Source organism: Balaenoptera borealis, assembly GCF_965194805.1.
Source record: "Balaenoptera borealis genome assembly, chromosome: 2".
Classification (NCBI taxonomy): domain Eukaryota; kingdom Metazoa; phylum Chordata; class Mammalia; order Artiodactyla; family Balaenopteridae; genus Balaenoptera; species Balaenoptera borealis.
In genome coordinates, this window is record NC_138867.1 from 37,108,218 (window position 1) to 37,124,764 (window position 16,547).

At 37.5% G+C, this 16,547-nt stretch overlaps 1 protein-coding gene across 4 annotated transcripts in view; it reads left to right on the forward strand.

Moving 5' to 3' along the window:
* The window catches only part of FBXO4 (F-box protein 4), a 354,502-nt gene that overhangs the window by 326,519 nt on the left and 11,436 nt on the right, over window positions 1–16,547 (forward strand). Inside the window, exon 8 of one of the 4 annotated variants that reach the window (XM_082382428.1) lies at window positions 465–9,552. The exons of the other annotated variants lie outside the window; for them this stretch is intronic. The gene's annotated coding sequence lies outside the window, so the exon portion shown is untranslated. Of the gene's footprint in view, window positions 1–464; window positions 9,553–16,547 lie in introns of those variants that run through there. 4 annotated transcript variants of the gene reach the window in all.

A 16,547-nucleotide genomic window follows, 5' to 3' on the forward strand; every position in this document is an offset into this window, starting at 1 on the left:
CATGAAACCTTCAAACTGCTTCGCCACATGGAGACCAAGCACCCTGCATTAAAAGACAAGACTTTGGAGTTTTTCAAAAGAAAAAAAAATGTGGACAAGAAGAACAGAAGCAATTATTGAAGGCCACCACTTCATCAAAAGTGTCTGCACCAAGAGCAATATTCTTAGCGGCTAACCACATTGCTAAAGCTAAGAAGCCCTTTACTATTGGTGTAGAGTTTATCCTACCTGCTGCTAAGGACATTTGTCATGAACTTACAGGAGAGGCTGCAGTTCAAAAGGTGGCACGTATTCCTCTTTTGCCTGGCACCATAACTAGACAAATTGATGAAATAGCAGAGGATATTGAGGCACAATTTTTAGAGAGGATTATTGAGTCACCGTGGCACACAATCCAGGTTGACAAGTCTATCGATGTTGACAACAAGGCAATAATGCTTGTTTTTGTGTGATATATTTTTCAGGAGGATGTGCACGAGGATATGTTACGTGCACTTTTGTTGCCGACGAACACCACAGCTGCAGAACTATTCAAGTCTTTGAATGGTTACATATCAGGAAAACTGAATTGATCATTTTGTGTAGGTATGTGCACGGACGGAGCAGCTGCCATGACGGGACGGCCTTCTGGTTTCACTACTCGGGGCAAAGAGGCCGCTTCTGAATGTGAGTCTACGCACCGTGTCATCCACAGAGAAATGCTGGCTAGCTGAAAAATGTAACCTGAACTTAACAATGTTTTGCAGGATGCGATTAAAATTATCAGCCATATTAAAGTACAAGCCCTTAACTCAGGTCTGTTCGTGCAGCTCTGTGAGGAGATGGACCCAGAGCACACACGTCTTCTCTTATACACAGAAGTGAGATGGCTTTCTAGAGGTAGATCACTGGCCAGAGTTTTTGAGTTATGAGAGCCGCTCCAGAGATTTCTTTTAGAAAAACAGTCACCCCTGGCAGCACATTTCAGTGACACAGAATGGGTCGCAAAACTTGCTTAGTTGTGTGACATATTCAACCTGCTCAATGAACTCAATCTGTCACTTCAGGGGAGAACCACAACTGTGTTCAAGTCGGCAGCTAAAGTGGCTGCATTCAAAGCCAAACTGGAATTATGGGGGCGATGAGTGAACATTGGGATTTTTGACATGTTTCAAACATTAGCAGAGATTTTGAAAGAGACTGAGCCAGGGCCTTCTTTCTCACAACTGGTGCATGATCACCTATCCCAGCTTTCAAAAGAGCTTGAGCATTACTTCCCAACCACAAAAGACCCCCGAACTGAAAAGGAATGGATCCGCAACCCATTTGTGAATAAGCCAGGTGAATCGACTTTGTCCGTGCTAGAAGAGGATCAACTGCTTGAGATCGCAAATGACGGTGGCCTTAAAAGTATGTTTGAGACAACTTCAAATCTCCATACGTTCTGGATTAAAGTCAAGGCGGAATATCGTGAGATTGCCGCAAAAGCACTGAAAAGCCTGCTTCCGTTTCCAACATCCTATCTTTGTGAAGCAGGGTTTTCTGCAGTGACAGCAACCAAAACGAGATTACAAAGTAGACTGGATATAAGGGACACACTTCGGGTGTCACTGTCTCCCATCACCCCCAGATGGGATCATCTAGTTGCAGGAAAACAAGCTCAGGGCTCCCACTGATTCTGCATTATGGTGAGTTGTATAATTATTTCATTATATATTACAATGTAATAATAATAGAAATAAAGTGCACAATAAATGTAATGTGCTTGAATCATCCCCAAACCGTCCCCTCCTCCCTGGTCCATGGAAAAATTGTCTTCCACAAAACTGGTCCCTGGTGCCAAAAAGGTTGGGAACCACTGTTTTAAACCACTAAGTTTGTAGTAATTTGTTACAGCAACAATAGGAAATTAATTCAGGTAACCACTAGCCTCATGTGTTTATTTAAATTTAAGTGAATTAAATTAAAAAATTTTTTAATTTAATGTTTCATTCTAGCTATATTTCAAGTCCTTAATAGCAACCTGTGACAGTGGCTACCATATTGGACAGCACAGATTATAGATCATTGCTGAAACTTCCATCCAGCAGCATTGGATTGTGCTGTTACAGAGGTCTCTTTGCCTTACCCCAGATATCCTACCACCAGAGTAGATTTAGTAAAGCTAAAATAAACAAACTCCCTTTAATTCCAAACCTCCTTGTCAATGGCAGTGGCCCAGAAGACTATCCAAAGTAGTAGATGTGATCTTGGCTCAAAAATTTATGTGATACAATTCTTTCAGAATTGTATTTTCAGAATCACATGGCAGCCCACAGACAAGGGAAGGGAGGGACAGTCCCACTACAAGTCCTGCTCTTTAGTAGCATCCCCTGCATGGAAAGAATCATAGAGAATGTTCAAGTGGGGTGGAAGTTCACACATCCCATGAGGAACCTCTCTATCCTAACTCTAAGTTCAAAGTATTTATTTTGTTTTCTCCATGGCTTATAAGAGTTGGATTGTTTCTTTATTGTTAGGCTGATGATGTTTCTATACCAGAACAGTAGATTGGGTTCATTGGTGATGTCTTCCATTTCTTGATATCCTAAAACTGAAGAGAGATATGTTGGGCTTTTATCTAATTCTGTTCTGAGTGAAATAAAAACTGGAATAATACATTCTGGAATTGTTTTCCACTAACTCCTATAAAAGAGATTCCTCTTTTGTACTCTTCAATTTATTCACAGTTTAAAACGTAGCTGAGAAGCATTTCAGTAGATAGAAACTAGCTCTAATTCAGTATTTTTCAGCCACAGGAGGTGAACTTTCTCCACACAGTAAATATAAGCCAGGTGGATTCATTGTCTTAAGAGGAATCAGACATTCAGACTCATGTGCAAAGACTCAGTTCAACATGATGTGCTAAGCAAGGGGAAATATTTTTTTTAAGTCATGAAATATCTGAATAAGTAAGACAATTATATGAAAATGTGTGAAAATGCATATCATAAGCATTAATGTGCATTCATATGAATGTATGCCCAACATACATATGATTACCGAAGAAGACCATTACAGGCATACCTCGGAGATATTGCAGGTACAGTTCCGGACCCCTGCAATAAAGTTAATATTGCAATAAAGCAAGTCACATGAATTTTTTGGTTTTCCAGTGTATACAAATGTTTTAAGTGTGCAATAGCATCATGTCTTTAAAAACGTGTGTACTTTGATTTTAAAAATACCTAATGGCTAAAATATGCTAACCATCATCCGAGCCTTCAGTGAGTCGTAATCTTTTTGCTGGTGGAGGGTCTTGCCTGGGAGTTGATGGCTGCTAACTGGTCAGGGTGGTGATTGCTGAAGGTTGGAATGGCTGCGGCAATTTCTTAAAATAAGACGACAATGAGTTTGCTTCATCAATTTACTCTTCCTTTCACAAACAATTTCTCTATAGCCTGCAATGCTGTTTGATAATATTTTATCCACAACAGAACTTCTTTCAAACTTGGAGTCAATCCTCTCAAACCCTGCTTTACTTTATCAACCAAGTTCATGTAATATGCTAAATCCTTTACTGTCATTTCAACAATCTTTACAGCATCTTCACCAGGAGTAGATTCCATCTTAAAAAACCACTTTCTTGGCTCATCTGTAAGAAGCAACTTCTCATCTGTTAAAATTTTATCATGAAATTGCAGCAATTAAGTCACATCTTCAGATCCACTTCTAATTCTAGTTCTCTTGCTATTTCCACCACATCTGCAGTTACTTCCTCTACTGAAGTCTTGAACCCCTCAAAGTCAGCCATGAACATTGGAATCAGTATCTCCCAAACTTCTGTTAATGTTGATATTTTGACCTCTTCCCATGAACCACAAATATTTTAAAATGGCATCTAGAATGGTGAGTCCTTTCCAGAAGGCTTTCAATTTACTTTACCCACATCCATCAGAAGAATCACTATCTATGGCAGCTATAGGCTTACAAAATGTATTTCTTAAATAACAAGACTTGAAAGTCAGAATTACTCCTTGATCTATGGGCTGTAGAATGGATGTCATATTAGCAGGCAAGAAAACAACATTAATCTCATTGTACATCTCCATTAGAGCTCTTGGGTGACCAGGTGCATTGTCAGTGAGAAGTAAAATTTTGAAAGGAATCTTCTTTTTCTGAGCAGTAGGTCTCAAATGTGGGCTTAAAATATTGATAAACCATGTTGTAAACAAATGTGCTGTCACCAGGCTTTGTTGTTCCATTTACAGAGCACAGATGGAGTAGATGTAGCATAATTCTTAAGGGTCTTAGGACTTTCAGAATGGTAATTGAACATTGGCTTCAACTTAATGTCACCAACTGCATCAGCCCCTAACCCTGTCCTTTGAAGTTTGAACGAAGGCATTGACTTGTCCTCTCTAGCTGTGAAAGTCCTAGATGACACCTTCTTGCAATATAAGGCTGTTTCATCTACATTGACTATCTGTTGTTTCGTGTATCCACCTTCATTCATTATTTTAGTTAGGTTTTCTGGATTACTTGCTGCAGCTTCTACATCAGCACTTGCTGCTTCACCATGCACTTTTATGTTATGGAGATGGCTTCTTTCCTTCAACCTCATGAACCAACCTCTGCTAGCTTCAGACTTTTCTTTTGCAACTTCCTCACCTCTCTCAGCCTACGTAGAATTGAAGAGAGTTAGGGCCTTGCTCTGGATTCAGCTTTGTCTTAAGGGATGTTATGGCTGGTTTAATCCTCTATCCAGACCACTAAAACTTTCTCCATATCAGCAGTAAGGCTGTTTTTCTTTCTTATCATTCTTGTGTGTGCTAAAGTAGCACTTTTAATTTTCTTCAAGAACTTTTCTTTTGTACTCATAATGTGACTATTTGTCACACGGGGCCTAGCTCTATTACTTATCTTGAATTTTGACATGCCTTCTTCACTAAGCTTAATCATTTCTAGCTTTTGATTTAAAGTGAGAAGCGTGATGAAACTCTTCCTCTCAATTGAACACTTAAAGGCCATTGTAGGGTTATTAACTGGCCTAATTTCAACATTGTTGTGTGTCAGGGGATAGGGAGGCGCCAGGAGAAGGAGAGAGATGGGGTACAGCCGGTAGGTAGAACAGTCAGAACACACTACATTAATCACTTAAAATGCCATCTTATATGGACGAGGTTCATGACACCCCAAAACAATTACAATAGTAACATCAAAGATCACTGATCACAGATCACCATAACAAATATAATAATAATGGAAAAATTTGAAGTATTGTGTGAATTACCAAAATGTGACAGACACCAAGTAAACAAATGCTGTTGGAAAAAATGGTGCTGATAGACTTGCTCGACGCAGGGTTCACAAACCTTCAATTTGTAAAAAACACAGTATCTGCAAAGTGCAATAAAGCAAAGCACAATAAAATGAGGTATGTCTGTGGTTTTGGAATCTGCTCCTGGTATATCTATTTTCAGATAGGTATGTCGCTGTCTTTAAAATCACTGTCACCTTTAAAACTTTCCTTAGAAAGACTGTCATTTAAATAGTATTCTCAAATAGGATTTTCTGGACCATTATCACATATTTTTCCTACAATAAACTCATAGTTTGTCTTTTGATAACAGTATATGTCATTTGCATCTTATCTTCAAATCCATTCCCTGCACTCTCTTTGCTCCCATGGGGGCTAATACATTCTCTATTTCCAAAGTTCTCTTGCCTTCCAGTTAAGTTTGGCCAATCAGAAACTGTGGCAGATCAGAGGGTTGTAGGAGGGAAAATAACCACATTATTTCTCTTTTGCTCTATGCTTCACATGACATATCTAGCAGTGGCTGCATCTTTTCCATCTCCATTGATCCATTACCTTGTGTGTTCCATGAGATGCTCCTGAATCCTTGTGTGTTCCATGAGATGCTCCTGAATCAATAAGTTCCTTTTATGCTTAATGAGGTTTGAGTGTGTTTTTATTACCAGTTATCACAATGACCTTATCCTTAATTTTTCATCACTTAATCTTATTCCAATGTAGCCTCAGATACTCACCTTCTTCAGCAGGAAGGGATTTATCATTCTCCAGGTCTTATAGTAAATGGCAAGAGCAAAGGTTCACTCTTCTTAGCTATTTTCCTATAATAAGTTTCTTTCTAACTCTGAGCTAAGGAAACAAATTAGTTTAGTCTTTCAGGTATCTCCATCTCTCATAATTCTCAATTCACTCTTTATGAAACCATTGGAGAAAATAGAATCCATAATAAGGCTTAGAAATAAGAATTAAAAGTCACTAAATAACTTTAGTAGAAATATATATATATATACACACACACACTATTTGTACCTGGCAAACATCAAACATTAGTTAACTTCAATAATTTTTTTACTGTATTAGCCATAGGGCACTGTCAAATGCCTTCAGAATTATTACTGAGTTGTAGGGATAAATTTTCCAGGCCCAGGCAGGGGTGAGTCTCAGGAGTCAGTGTTATCTGAATTGAAATACGTAAGTGTACAATCCTAAATATTGTGAGGCAAAGTCAAAGTCAAAGGTGGTTCCTTAAAACTAGGCATGCATCTCCTGTGGGTATGATAAAACAATAACTGGGAAGGGGGAGGGAAGGAGAGGAAAGACTTATGCAGAGCTGAAGGGTACTAATTAAAAGGACAGGAAAACACCTTCCACTTTTGGCTATCAGTGGACTGTCTCATTTCACATCCCACTGAAAACAACTAGAAATCTCAAAAAATGTTTTCTGAAAATTTGTTTGAAGGCATTAAAGGGACATCAAAGCACCAAGGACTTGAAAGGTCCTGATTGCAGAAAGAAGTTCTGAAAAGTGAGTGCAACATCTAGTTATGCTTTTCTTTTCAAGGAACATCAGCATCTTTTCCATCTCCATGGATCAAGTTACCTTGTGTGTTCTGTGAGATACTCCAGAACCATTGAAATAAGTTCCCTTTTATGCTCTGACATGTGTTTGACAATTCATAACTAGAACTAAGAACCTGACAAGCTGGTCAGAGTTTTTGGCAGTCTCAAGGGATTTTTTAAAAAATGAAGATCAAGGTCTGCCAAGGAGGAGAAGCCCTGGAAAATACTTCATATTTTCAGTTGAAACTCCTGAGGAGCAAAACCTAAATAATAAAAGAAATTGACCAGCCTGCAGGAAGGCTGAAACCCAGCTCCTTGTTAGCTCAGTTTGAGAAGAGATGAAATAATCTGCCCTAATCTAACTTTCTTCAAGAAGCAAAAGTAAATTCTCTTTGGAAAAAGATAATGTTATCCAGAATCTCTAATTAGCTCTCAATTTTTCATACATGTTTAGCATTCTTTCAATTACCAGGCATACAACAAGACAAAAACAAATAATCTAAAACCAAGAGAAGAAAAACAGATAATGGAAAAACTACCATAGATGGATAATTTTATCAGAGAACTAGAATCTGTTAGAGAAAAAAAGACTTGAATTGAAATACTAGAAATGAAAAACACAAAAACTCAATAAATTGTTTTTAACAGAATATCAGACAAAGTTAGGAGAGCATTTTCTAACTGTTTTAGAACTGGGAAGAGAATATCCAGGCTAAAGTACAGAAAGAAAAATGATGAAAATATAGAAAATCATTTAAGAGACAGATGGACACCAGTGAGAAGATCTAACATATGTAATTGGATTTCCAGAAAAAGAAGAGAGAGAGAATGGGTGGAAGCAATACTAGAAGAGATAATGACCAAGGATTCTCTAAAATTAGTGAAAGATGTCAAGCCACAGATCCAAGAAATGCTACAAACAGTAAATAAGAAAAATATAAATAAAATCCACCTAGGAACATCATAGTAAAATGACTACAAAGAAATATCATTGGGTCAATTGGATATTCAAACACCAAAAAAAAAGTTAATCTTATTGGATACAATGTATGGGAAAATATTTTCTCTCATAGTCTTTTAACTCTTATAATGACATCTGAGTAGAGTTCTTATTTTCAATGCAGTCTAATTTATAAATTGATTTTTAAATAGTATTTCTCATATTCTGTTTAAGAAAACTTTTGTTATTTTATGGTCATGAAGATATTTTCCTACATTATCTTAGAAGTTTTAAAGAACTAAGATTAAGTACAAATCAAAGAAATTCTCTTCATTAGCATACACTAGAAAGGGAGGGGGAAGACAAGCCACTGAGAAATTTTGATGAGGGCAATCTGCAGAACTGGCCTAAAGTGGGGCTGGTAATAGAAAGAAATGGCCAGATATACTACAGGACAGCTAAACTCTTAGAAATTTTTATAGAATTAAAAGATAATAAATTGTTTTGTTTTTGTTTTTTTTGATAAACCTACCCAGCCTGCTCAAGGGCAAAGTGCCTAGACTGACTATTTTTCTAGTTTATCAGTTTACCCCTAAAAATGTAAAGGCAAAATTTACTCTTCCCTGAAATGTTGGCAATGACTCTGTTTGTCCTGAATTGCAGTTCCCTCTCTCCAAACCTGCTTTATTCCCCTTCCCTTCACAGAGATTTGTGACCTAAATTCCATCTCAGTGTTTACCTCTGGAGAATCCACCCACCAACATCAATTGACTCCTCCTACACGAAAAACAGAGTAAAACAAAACTTACTGTTCTCAGACTGCTCAGACTGTCCACAGATTTCTCCTTTTCTCTCTTCTTATAAGTCTATTCTTTGCCTTTGTTTCTTAACAACAGTATAATGACAGCTCTCACTTGTATATGTGAGTAGAATATTTCTATGTCAATGGTGACCAAAAAAATCTAGAAGTTGTTCTTTGACACTACAGAATTGAAGAAAAATTAAACATAACATGTATATCAAGAACCCTAACAAATCTATAGAAGAAACATTTAATACAAAAGGAAACAGGCAAAATAGGCACATCACAAAATAGTATATCAAAAGGTCAATAAATATAAAAAGGTACTCAAAATCGTTAGTCATCAATGTAAATTGAAGCTACAATGTAATACCACTAAACATCCAACAAAATGGCTAAGATGTAAAAGGTCAACAATAATTATGTTGGTGAGGATATGGAGCAACCAGAATTCTCATATGCTGCTGATGGGAGTGTAAATTGGTTCAAATATTTTAGAAAACCCTTTGGCAATATATGCTAAAACTGAACATACACGTATGGTAAGACCCAACTACTCCACTACTGGGAGAAATACCAAACAGAAGTGTGTGCATATATTTACTAAAGACATGCACAAGAATGTTCATAGTAACTTCATGTGTGATAACCCCAAACTGGAGTCAACTAAAAGGTCCATCAACAATAGAACGGCTAATATATTTTACCCATACAAAGGAATACTATAGCACTGAAAACAAATGGATGAAAGCTGCACAAAAGCAAAACGAATGAATATCTCAGGCATAATGTTAAGCAAAAACTTAGGCATAGAATTGTACATACTGAATATTATGGACTAAACTGCACACACACACACACACACCTAAAATTTCATATGTTGAAGCCCTAACTCCAAATGTGACTGTATGTGGAGATAGGGCCTTTAGGTAGATAATTAAAATTAAATGAGGTCATAAGGGTGGAGCCCTTATCTATTGGACTTATGTCTTTATAAGAGGAGGAAGAGACACCAGGAGTGTGTCCACACAGAGGAAAGGCCATGTGAGGACACAGTGAGAAGGTTGCCGTATACATGCCAGGAAGTGTTCTCACCAGAAACCAACCCTGACGACACCTTCATCTTGGACTTTCAGCCTCAGAAGTGTGAGAAAATAAATTTCTATTATTTAAGCCACCCCATCTGTGATACTCTGTTATGGCAGTTCAAGCAGACTAATATGATTCCATTTACAGATAAAGTATTAAGAAAGAAAAACCTAATCTATGAAATAGGAAGTAAAGTTTACTCCTGTCAAGGAATGAAGGTTGTAATGACTAGGAGAAGACATGAGAGGGACTTCTGGCGTACTGCTGGTGTCCTATTTCTTGACCTTAGTGGTGAATACATGAGTGTTACTGTTGTGAAAATTTATGGAATTTTAGACTTATGGTATGTGTGGTTCGTTAAGTACTATGCATCAATTTAAAGTTTATTAAAAAATAAACAGGAAACATCAGACTCATCAGGGAAGTCTGATGGATAACAGAAGTGTTCAGGGGGGTTGGATAAAATAAAGCCCTACAATCCCCACCTCATCATGGGAACTGATACAGAACAGGTTTTCTGCTTTCCTTTTCTCTTTTTATTTTTCTCTTGTTTCCCAGAGCATACATTCCTTTATGAGAGCCTAAGGAAGCAGCTGGTTCAATGGAGCTGGTTGTAAAAGGATGAGACAGGAAAAAGCAGTCAGCCGGCCAAAGGTTGCAAGTCAAATAGATGTTTTTTTGGAGTCTAATCATGTTTCCAATAACAATTTTCAAGACAGCAAGACTGAGCTTATATGGACACTGTCCAGCCAGTTTAAAGAACAGGGGCCTCTGAATGATTTCTCAATAAAAAATTATCTTTAGAAAGTAAGAATTTATCACCAGTTTAGATCCTGCATGCTATATATATAGTTTAGATAAAACTCTGGAGAATAAGAACTTCATCTTTTTTTTGCTGCTGTTCATGAATGAATTTCTGAAAGTTGTGGCAAGAATTTTCCAAGATCAGGCGAAATATGACATTTGATTTTGGAGTTGTGTAACCATAGATCCTGGCTTCAGGAGAGCATCGGCTCTTGCCCACACCTACCATTGAAGCTGGATTCAGCACTTCCCCACATTCATTCCTAAGAATTGCCTCCATTCAAAGGCAATATTAAGCAATATATAGTTTACTGAAGATTTGGGAAAATATTTGGGAAGTAGTTTTATGTTAAACACCATGGAGAAAGCATTCAACAAACATCCCAGTCAGTATATTTTTTCTGCACTCAGACCCCTTTTGGCTTCATGCCAATCTGAGGTGTTCTCATTCTGATCCTCTCCTTCATTTTCTTGGCTAAATCCTTTCTGCTCCACGGTCTTCTGGAAGTCCAATCCCAGACGGGCAACCATCCTGATGTAAGCACAGCCGACTGGGAAAGCTCATCCAGTCTTTGCCTTCCATTTCTTTCTTATCAGTCCTGTGGGCTTTACCAGTCTTCCATACCCCACTGGAACTTTGGGTGAAAAATTTTTGTCCAAAGCATTACACGTACAGGCAGAAAGGTGAGAAACATCCTTTGTGTTCTTGCTTTGATTAATAAAAACTTAGCTTAGAATCAGGACACCTCGAGCCCTTAACTGCTCAGTGCTACACATTCCTCATACATTTGAACATCTGTGGAACATTTGGGGACACTTAAAAATTGTGGTGGTATGAGAATACAAGGTGTTGTTATTCTTGCATCTTGCTCCCAAGAGTCTGACCTAAATGCAGAAAAGCAGTAAGGACACCAGCCTATGACAGTTGGCCATGGTAAACAGCGTGTGCATCCTGTACAGATAAAAGAATCTCCTTTTCATATAGCATGTATCCGAGAAATAACACCTTCACAATTTGTGTCATTTCTTTTTGATGACCCCCAAACAAAACAGTGACTGAGATAATAAATGCTTTTACTTTGGGTTGATCAAAATACCCTGTGGTGAAACTGCTCTAGTTTAATGCAGTGCCGAGTGAGCCACACACCGTGCGAAAACTGCCATCCTTGGAGGAGAAGTGTCAACACCTGGGTTTTTGTCACTTATCCTATCTTGAAGATTCGGGGTGGTTATGTTGCTTTCTTTGTTCCTATCTGTGCACTAATTCACACTTAAAAACTGATTGTTGACTAACTATTATTTGCAAAGCACCTTGAAATATAGGGGTTATAAAGATAAAATAAGGTAATTTCCCATCTTCTGTAAGTTTACATTTAATCAAGGAAGATATACACAGGAAACAAAACAAAGAACCATAAACATAGAAGAACGTATACACAGAAAACAAAACAAAGAACCATAAACCATAGAAGTAGAAGAAGGAGAGATTATTTATTGCCTGAGGGAATTAAGGGAGCCAGAATGATCTTTTCAAAAAGCAAATCTGCTCATGTCTTTCCTTTTTTTTCTTTTTTTTGTTAACATCTTTATTGGAGTATAATTGCTTTACAATGGTGTGTTAGTTTCTGCTTTATAACAAAGTAAATCAGCTATACATATACATATATCCTCCCTCTTGCATCTCCCTCCCACCCTCCCTATCCCACCCCTCTAGGTGGTCACAAAGCACGGAGCTGGTCTCCCTGTGCTATGCGGCTGCTTCCCACTGGCTAGCTATTTTACATTTGGTAGTGTATATATGTCAGTGCTACTCTATCACTTCGTCCCAGCTTACCCTTCCCCCTCCCCGTGTCCTCAAGCCCATTCTCTACGTCTGTGTCTTTATTCCTGTCCTGACCCTAGGTTCTTCAGAACCATTTTTTTTTTGATAGATCCCATATATATATGTTAGCATACAGTATTTGTGTTTCCCTTTCTGACTTACTTCACTCTGTATGACAGACTCTAGGTCCATCCACCTCACTACAAATAACTCAATTTCGTTTCTTTTTATGGCTGAGTATTATTCCATTGTATATATGTGCCACATCTTCTTTATCCATTCATCTGTCGATGGACACTTAGGTTGCTTCCATGTCCTGGCTATTGTAAATAGAGCTGACATTGTGGTACATGACTCTTCTTGAATTATTGTTTTCTCAGGGTATATGCCCAGTAGTGGGGTTGCTGGGTCATATGGTAGTTCTATTTTTAGTTTTTTGAGGAACCTCCATACTGTTCTCCATAGTGGCTGTATCAATTTACATTCCCACCAGCAGTGCAAGAGGGTTCCCTTTTCTCCACACCCTCTCCAGCATTTATTATTTGTAGATTTTTTGATGATGGCCATTCTGACTGGTGTGAGATGATACCTCATTGTAGTTTTGATTTGCATTTCTCTAATGATTACTGATGTTGAGCATTCTTTCATGTGTATGTTGGCAATCTGTATATCTTCCTTGGAGAAAGGTCTATTTAAGTCTTCTGCCCATTTTTGGTCTTGTTGTTTTTGTTGTTTTTTTTTTAACACCTTTACTGGAGTATAATTGCTTTACAATGGTGTGTTAGTTTCTGCTTTATAACAGAGTGAATCAGTTATACATATACATATGTCCCCATATCTCTTCCCTCTTGCGTCTCCCTCCCTCCCACCCTCCTATCCCACCCCTCTGGGTGGTCACAAAGCACCGAGCTGATCTCCCTGTGCTATGGCAGCTGCTTCCCACTAGCTATCTATTTTATGTTTGGTAGTGTATATATGTCCATGGCACTCTCCCACTTTGTCCCAGCTTACCCTTCCCCCTCCCCGTGTCCTCAAGTCCATTCTCTAGTAGGTCTGTATCTTTATTCCCATCCTGCCCCTAGGTTCTTCATGACCATTTTTTGTTTTTTTTTTTTGATTCCATATATATGTGTTAGCATATGGTATTTGTTTTTCCCTTTCTGACTTATTTCACTCTGTATGATAGACTATAGGTCCATCCACCTCACTACAAATAACTCAATTTCGTTTCTTTTTATGGCTGAGTAATATTCCATTGTATATATGTGCCACATCTTCTTTATCCATTCATCTGTCGATGGACACTTAGGTTGCTTCCATGTCCTGGCTATAGTAAATAGAGCTGCAATGAACATTGTGGTACATGACTCTTTTTGAATTATGGTTTTCTCAGGGTATATGCCCAGTAGTGGGATTGCTGAGTCGTATGGTAGTTCTATTTTTAGTTTTTAAAGGAACCTCCATACTGTTCTCCATAGTGGCTGTATCAATTTACATTCCCACCAACAGTGCAAGAGGGTTCCCTTTTCTCCACACCCTCTCTAGCATTTATTGTTTGTAGATTTTTTGATGATGGCCATTCTGACTGGTGTGAGATGATATCTCATTATAGTTTTGATTTGCATTTCTCTAATGATTAATGATGTTGAGCATTCTTTCATGTGTATGTTGACAATCTGTATATCTTCTTTGGAGAAATGTCTATTTAGGTCTTCTTCCCATTTTTGGATTGGGTTGTTTGTTTTTTTGATATTGAGCTGCATGAGCTGCTTGTAAATTTTGGAGATGAATCCTTTGTCAGTTGCTTCATTTGCAAATATTTTCTCCCATTCTGAGGGTTGTCTTTTGGTCTTGTTTATGGTTTCCTTTGCTGTGCAAAAGCTTTTAAGTTTCATTAGGTCCCATTTGTTTATTTTTGTTTTTATTTCCATTACTCTAGGAGGTGGGTCAAAAAACATGTTGCTGTGGTTTATGTCAAAGAGTGTTTTTCCTATGTTTTCCTCTAAGAGTTTGATAGTGTCTGGCCTTACATTTATGTCTTTAATCCATTTTGAGTTTATTTTTGAGTTTTGAGTTTATTGGTGTTAGGGAGTGTTCTAATTTCATTCTTTTACACGTAGCTGTCCAGTTTTCCCAGCACCACTTATTGAAGAGGCTGTCTTTTCTCCATTGTATATTCTTGCCTCCTTTATCAAAGATAAGGTGACCATATGTGCATGGGTTTACCTCTGGGCTTTCTATCCTGTTGCATTGATCTATATTTCTGTTTTTGTGCCAGTACCATACTCTCTTGATTACTGTAGCTTTGTAGTATAGTCTGAAGTCAGCGAGCCTGATTCCTCCAGCTCCTTTTTTCTTTCTCAAGATTGCTTTGGCTATTCAGGGTCTTTTGTGTTTCCATACAAACTGTGAAGTTTTTTATTCTAATTCTGTGAAAAATGCCATTGGTAGTTTGATAGGGATTGCATGGAATCTGTAGGTTGCTTTGGGTGGTATAGTCATTTTCACAATGTTGATTCTTCCAATCCAAGAACATGGTATATCTCTCCATCTGTTTGTATCATCTTTAATTTCTTTCATCAGTGTCTTATAGTTTTCTGCATACCGGTCTTTTGTCTCCTTAGGTAGGTTTATTCCTAGGTATTTTATTCCTTTTGTTGTAATGGTAATCATGTCTTTCCTTTACTTACACCCCTCCAATGGCTCCCCAGCACATTCAGAATAAAATTAATTAATTAAAATGTGAGAATTTCAAACCAATCTCCAGCTTTTTAGTCAGTCTCAAATCCTGCTATTCTCTCTCTTATTCACTGTTCTTCAGCCACACTGGTCTGAATATAGATTTTTTTTTAATTAAATTGCTAACTGGTTGCATTTCTTGTGTTTACTGTATCAAAGGGGCCCCTCTGGTAACATGGAAAAAACAATGGAGCCATCATGTAATACTTTCAGTAAAGAGTCAAAATTCCCAACAATAGATGGTAGGGGAAAGAAGGAAGGATTTAGGCTACATCTTTGCATCACATCCATAGCACTGTGCTTGGGTTTTAAAGTGGTGTCCTTCCATAGTAGCCCCAGAATGCAAAATTAGGAAAGAACTGCTATGGAAAAGCCTTCTCCAACTATATGTCTTTTGCAAGTTTTATGATTTTATAAATGAAATAATACTTTTAATAGTAATAATAGTGGCAACTAGTATTCATTGAGCACTGTGCTATGTACATATGCCAAGCAGCAGTGCTAATTACTTACACATATCTTTAGGTTAATTCCCCCCAAACCCTGAAGTACTACTATTACTATTATTATCTTCTAGATGAGAAAGTAAACTGAGTGAGTTCAATATCTTGCACAAGAAAATAACTTACTATCTAGAGTGGTATTTAAAATTACATTGTATATCACTTAATGTCAATATAATAAATTTTGTTAAACTGTAGCAAAGCTTTCTGGATTCTGGATTATTCCAAGCAGCGTTTCCACCTGTGATATATTTTTGAGACCTAGAAATGCATAGGTGCAATGCATACCTAGAATGATAGTTTGTATTTGTCCCTAGGCCTGGGCCTGGAGGCCTGGAGATGAGCACAGTAACAAGAGTGTGGGCAAATTGTTTTGATGAATAAAAACTATACCTTTGTTTTCTTAAACCAGTTTAATTAAATACAGGTATATATTTTGGCAATTTCTAGGAAGGCATCAGAAATAAATAGTGTTATTTTCAATAACTGAGACTATGATAAAAATTCAGTAGTCTCTAGTGCTATCAAATTTCAATGCTTCCTCAGAGTGATACATTCTACAGTAAGAAAGGACACTCACATCAGGTTTTAACTGAGGTCCACATCCTAGGGGTCATTTCTTTACCGTGTTTAAGGCTCTCCTGTGGAGCTTGAGAATCCGATTATTAAACACGACTTAAGTGAGACTCATGAGTTGGCATTTTAACCTTTTAACTGAGTGATCAGGGAGAACATGTTTTAACAAACTGTTCTAGGGCACACTCAAAGTTCTTCTTTGCTAAGGAAAAAAAGAACCCAGTAACATCTTCTTATTTGATTAAGGGAACATAGAAACTGGGATAGAAAATCCTCCATCTCTGACAGAGTAGGGTTGCCAGATTTAGCAAATAAAAATATAGGACATCCAGTTAAATTCGAATTTCAAATAAATAATGGAAATTTTTTTACTAGAAGTATATCCCATGCAATATTTGGGTGACACTTATAGTAAAAAATTATTCATTGTTTAACTG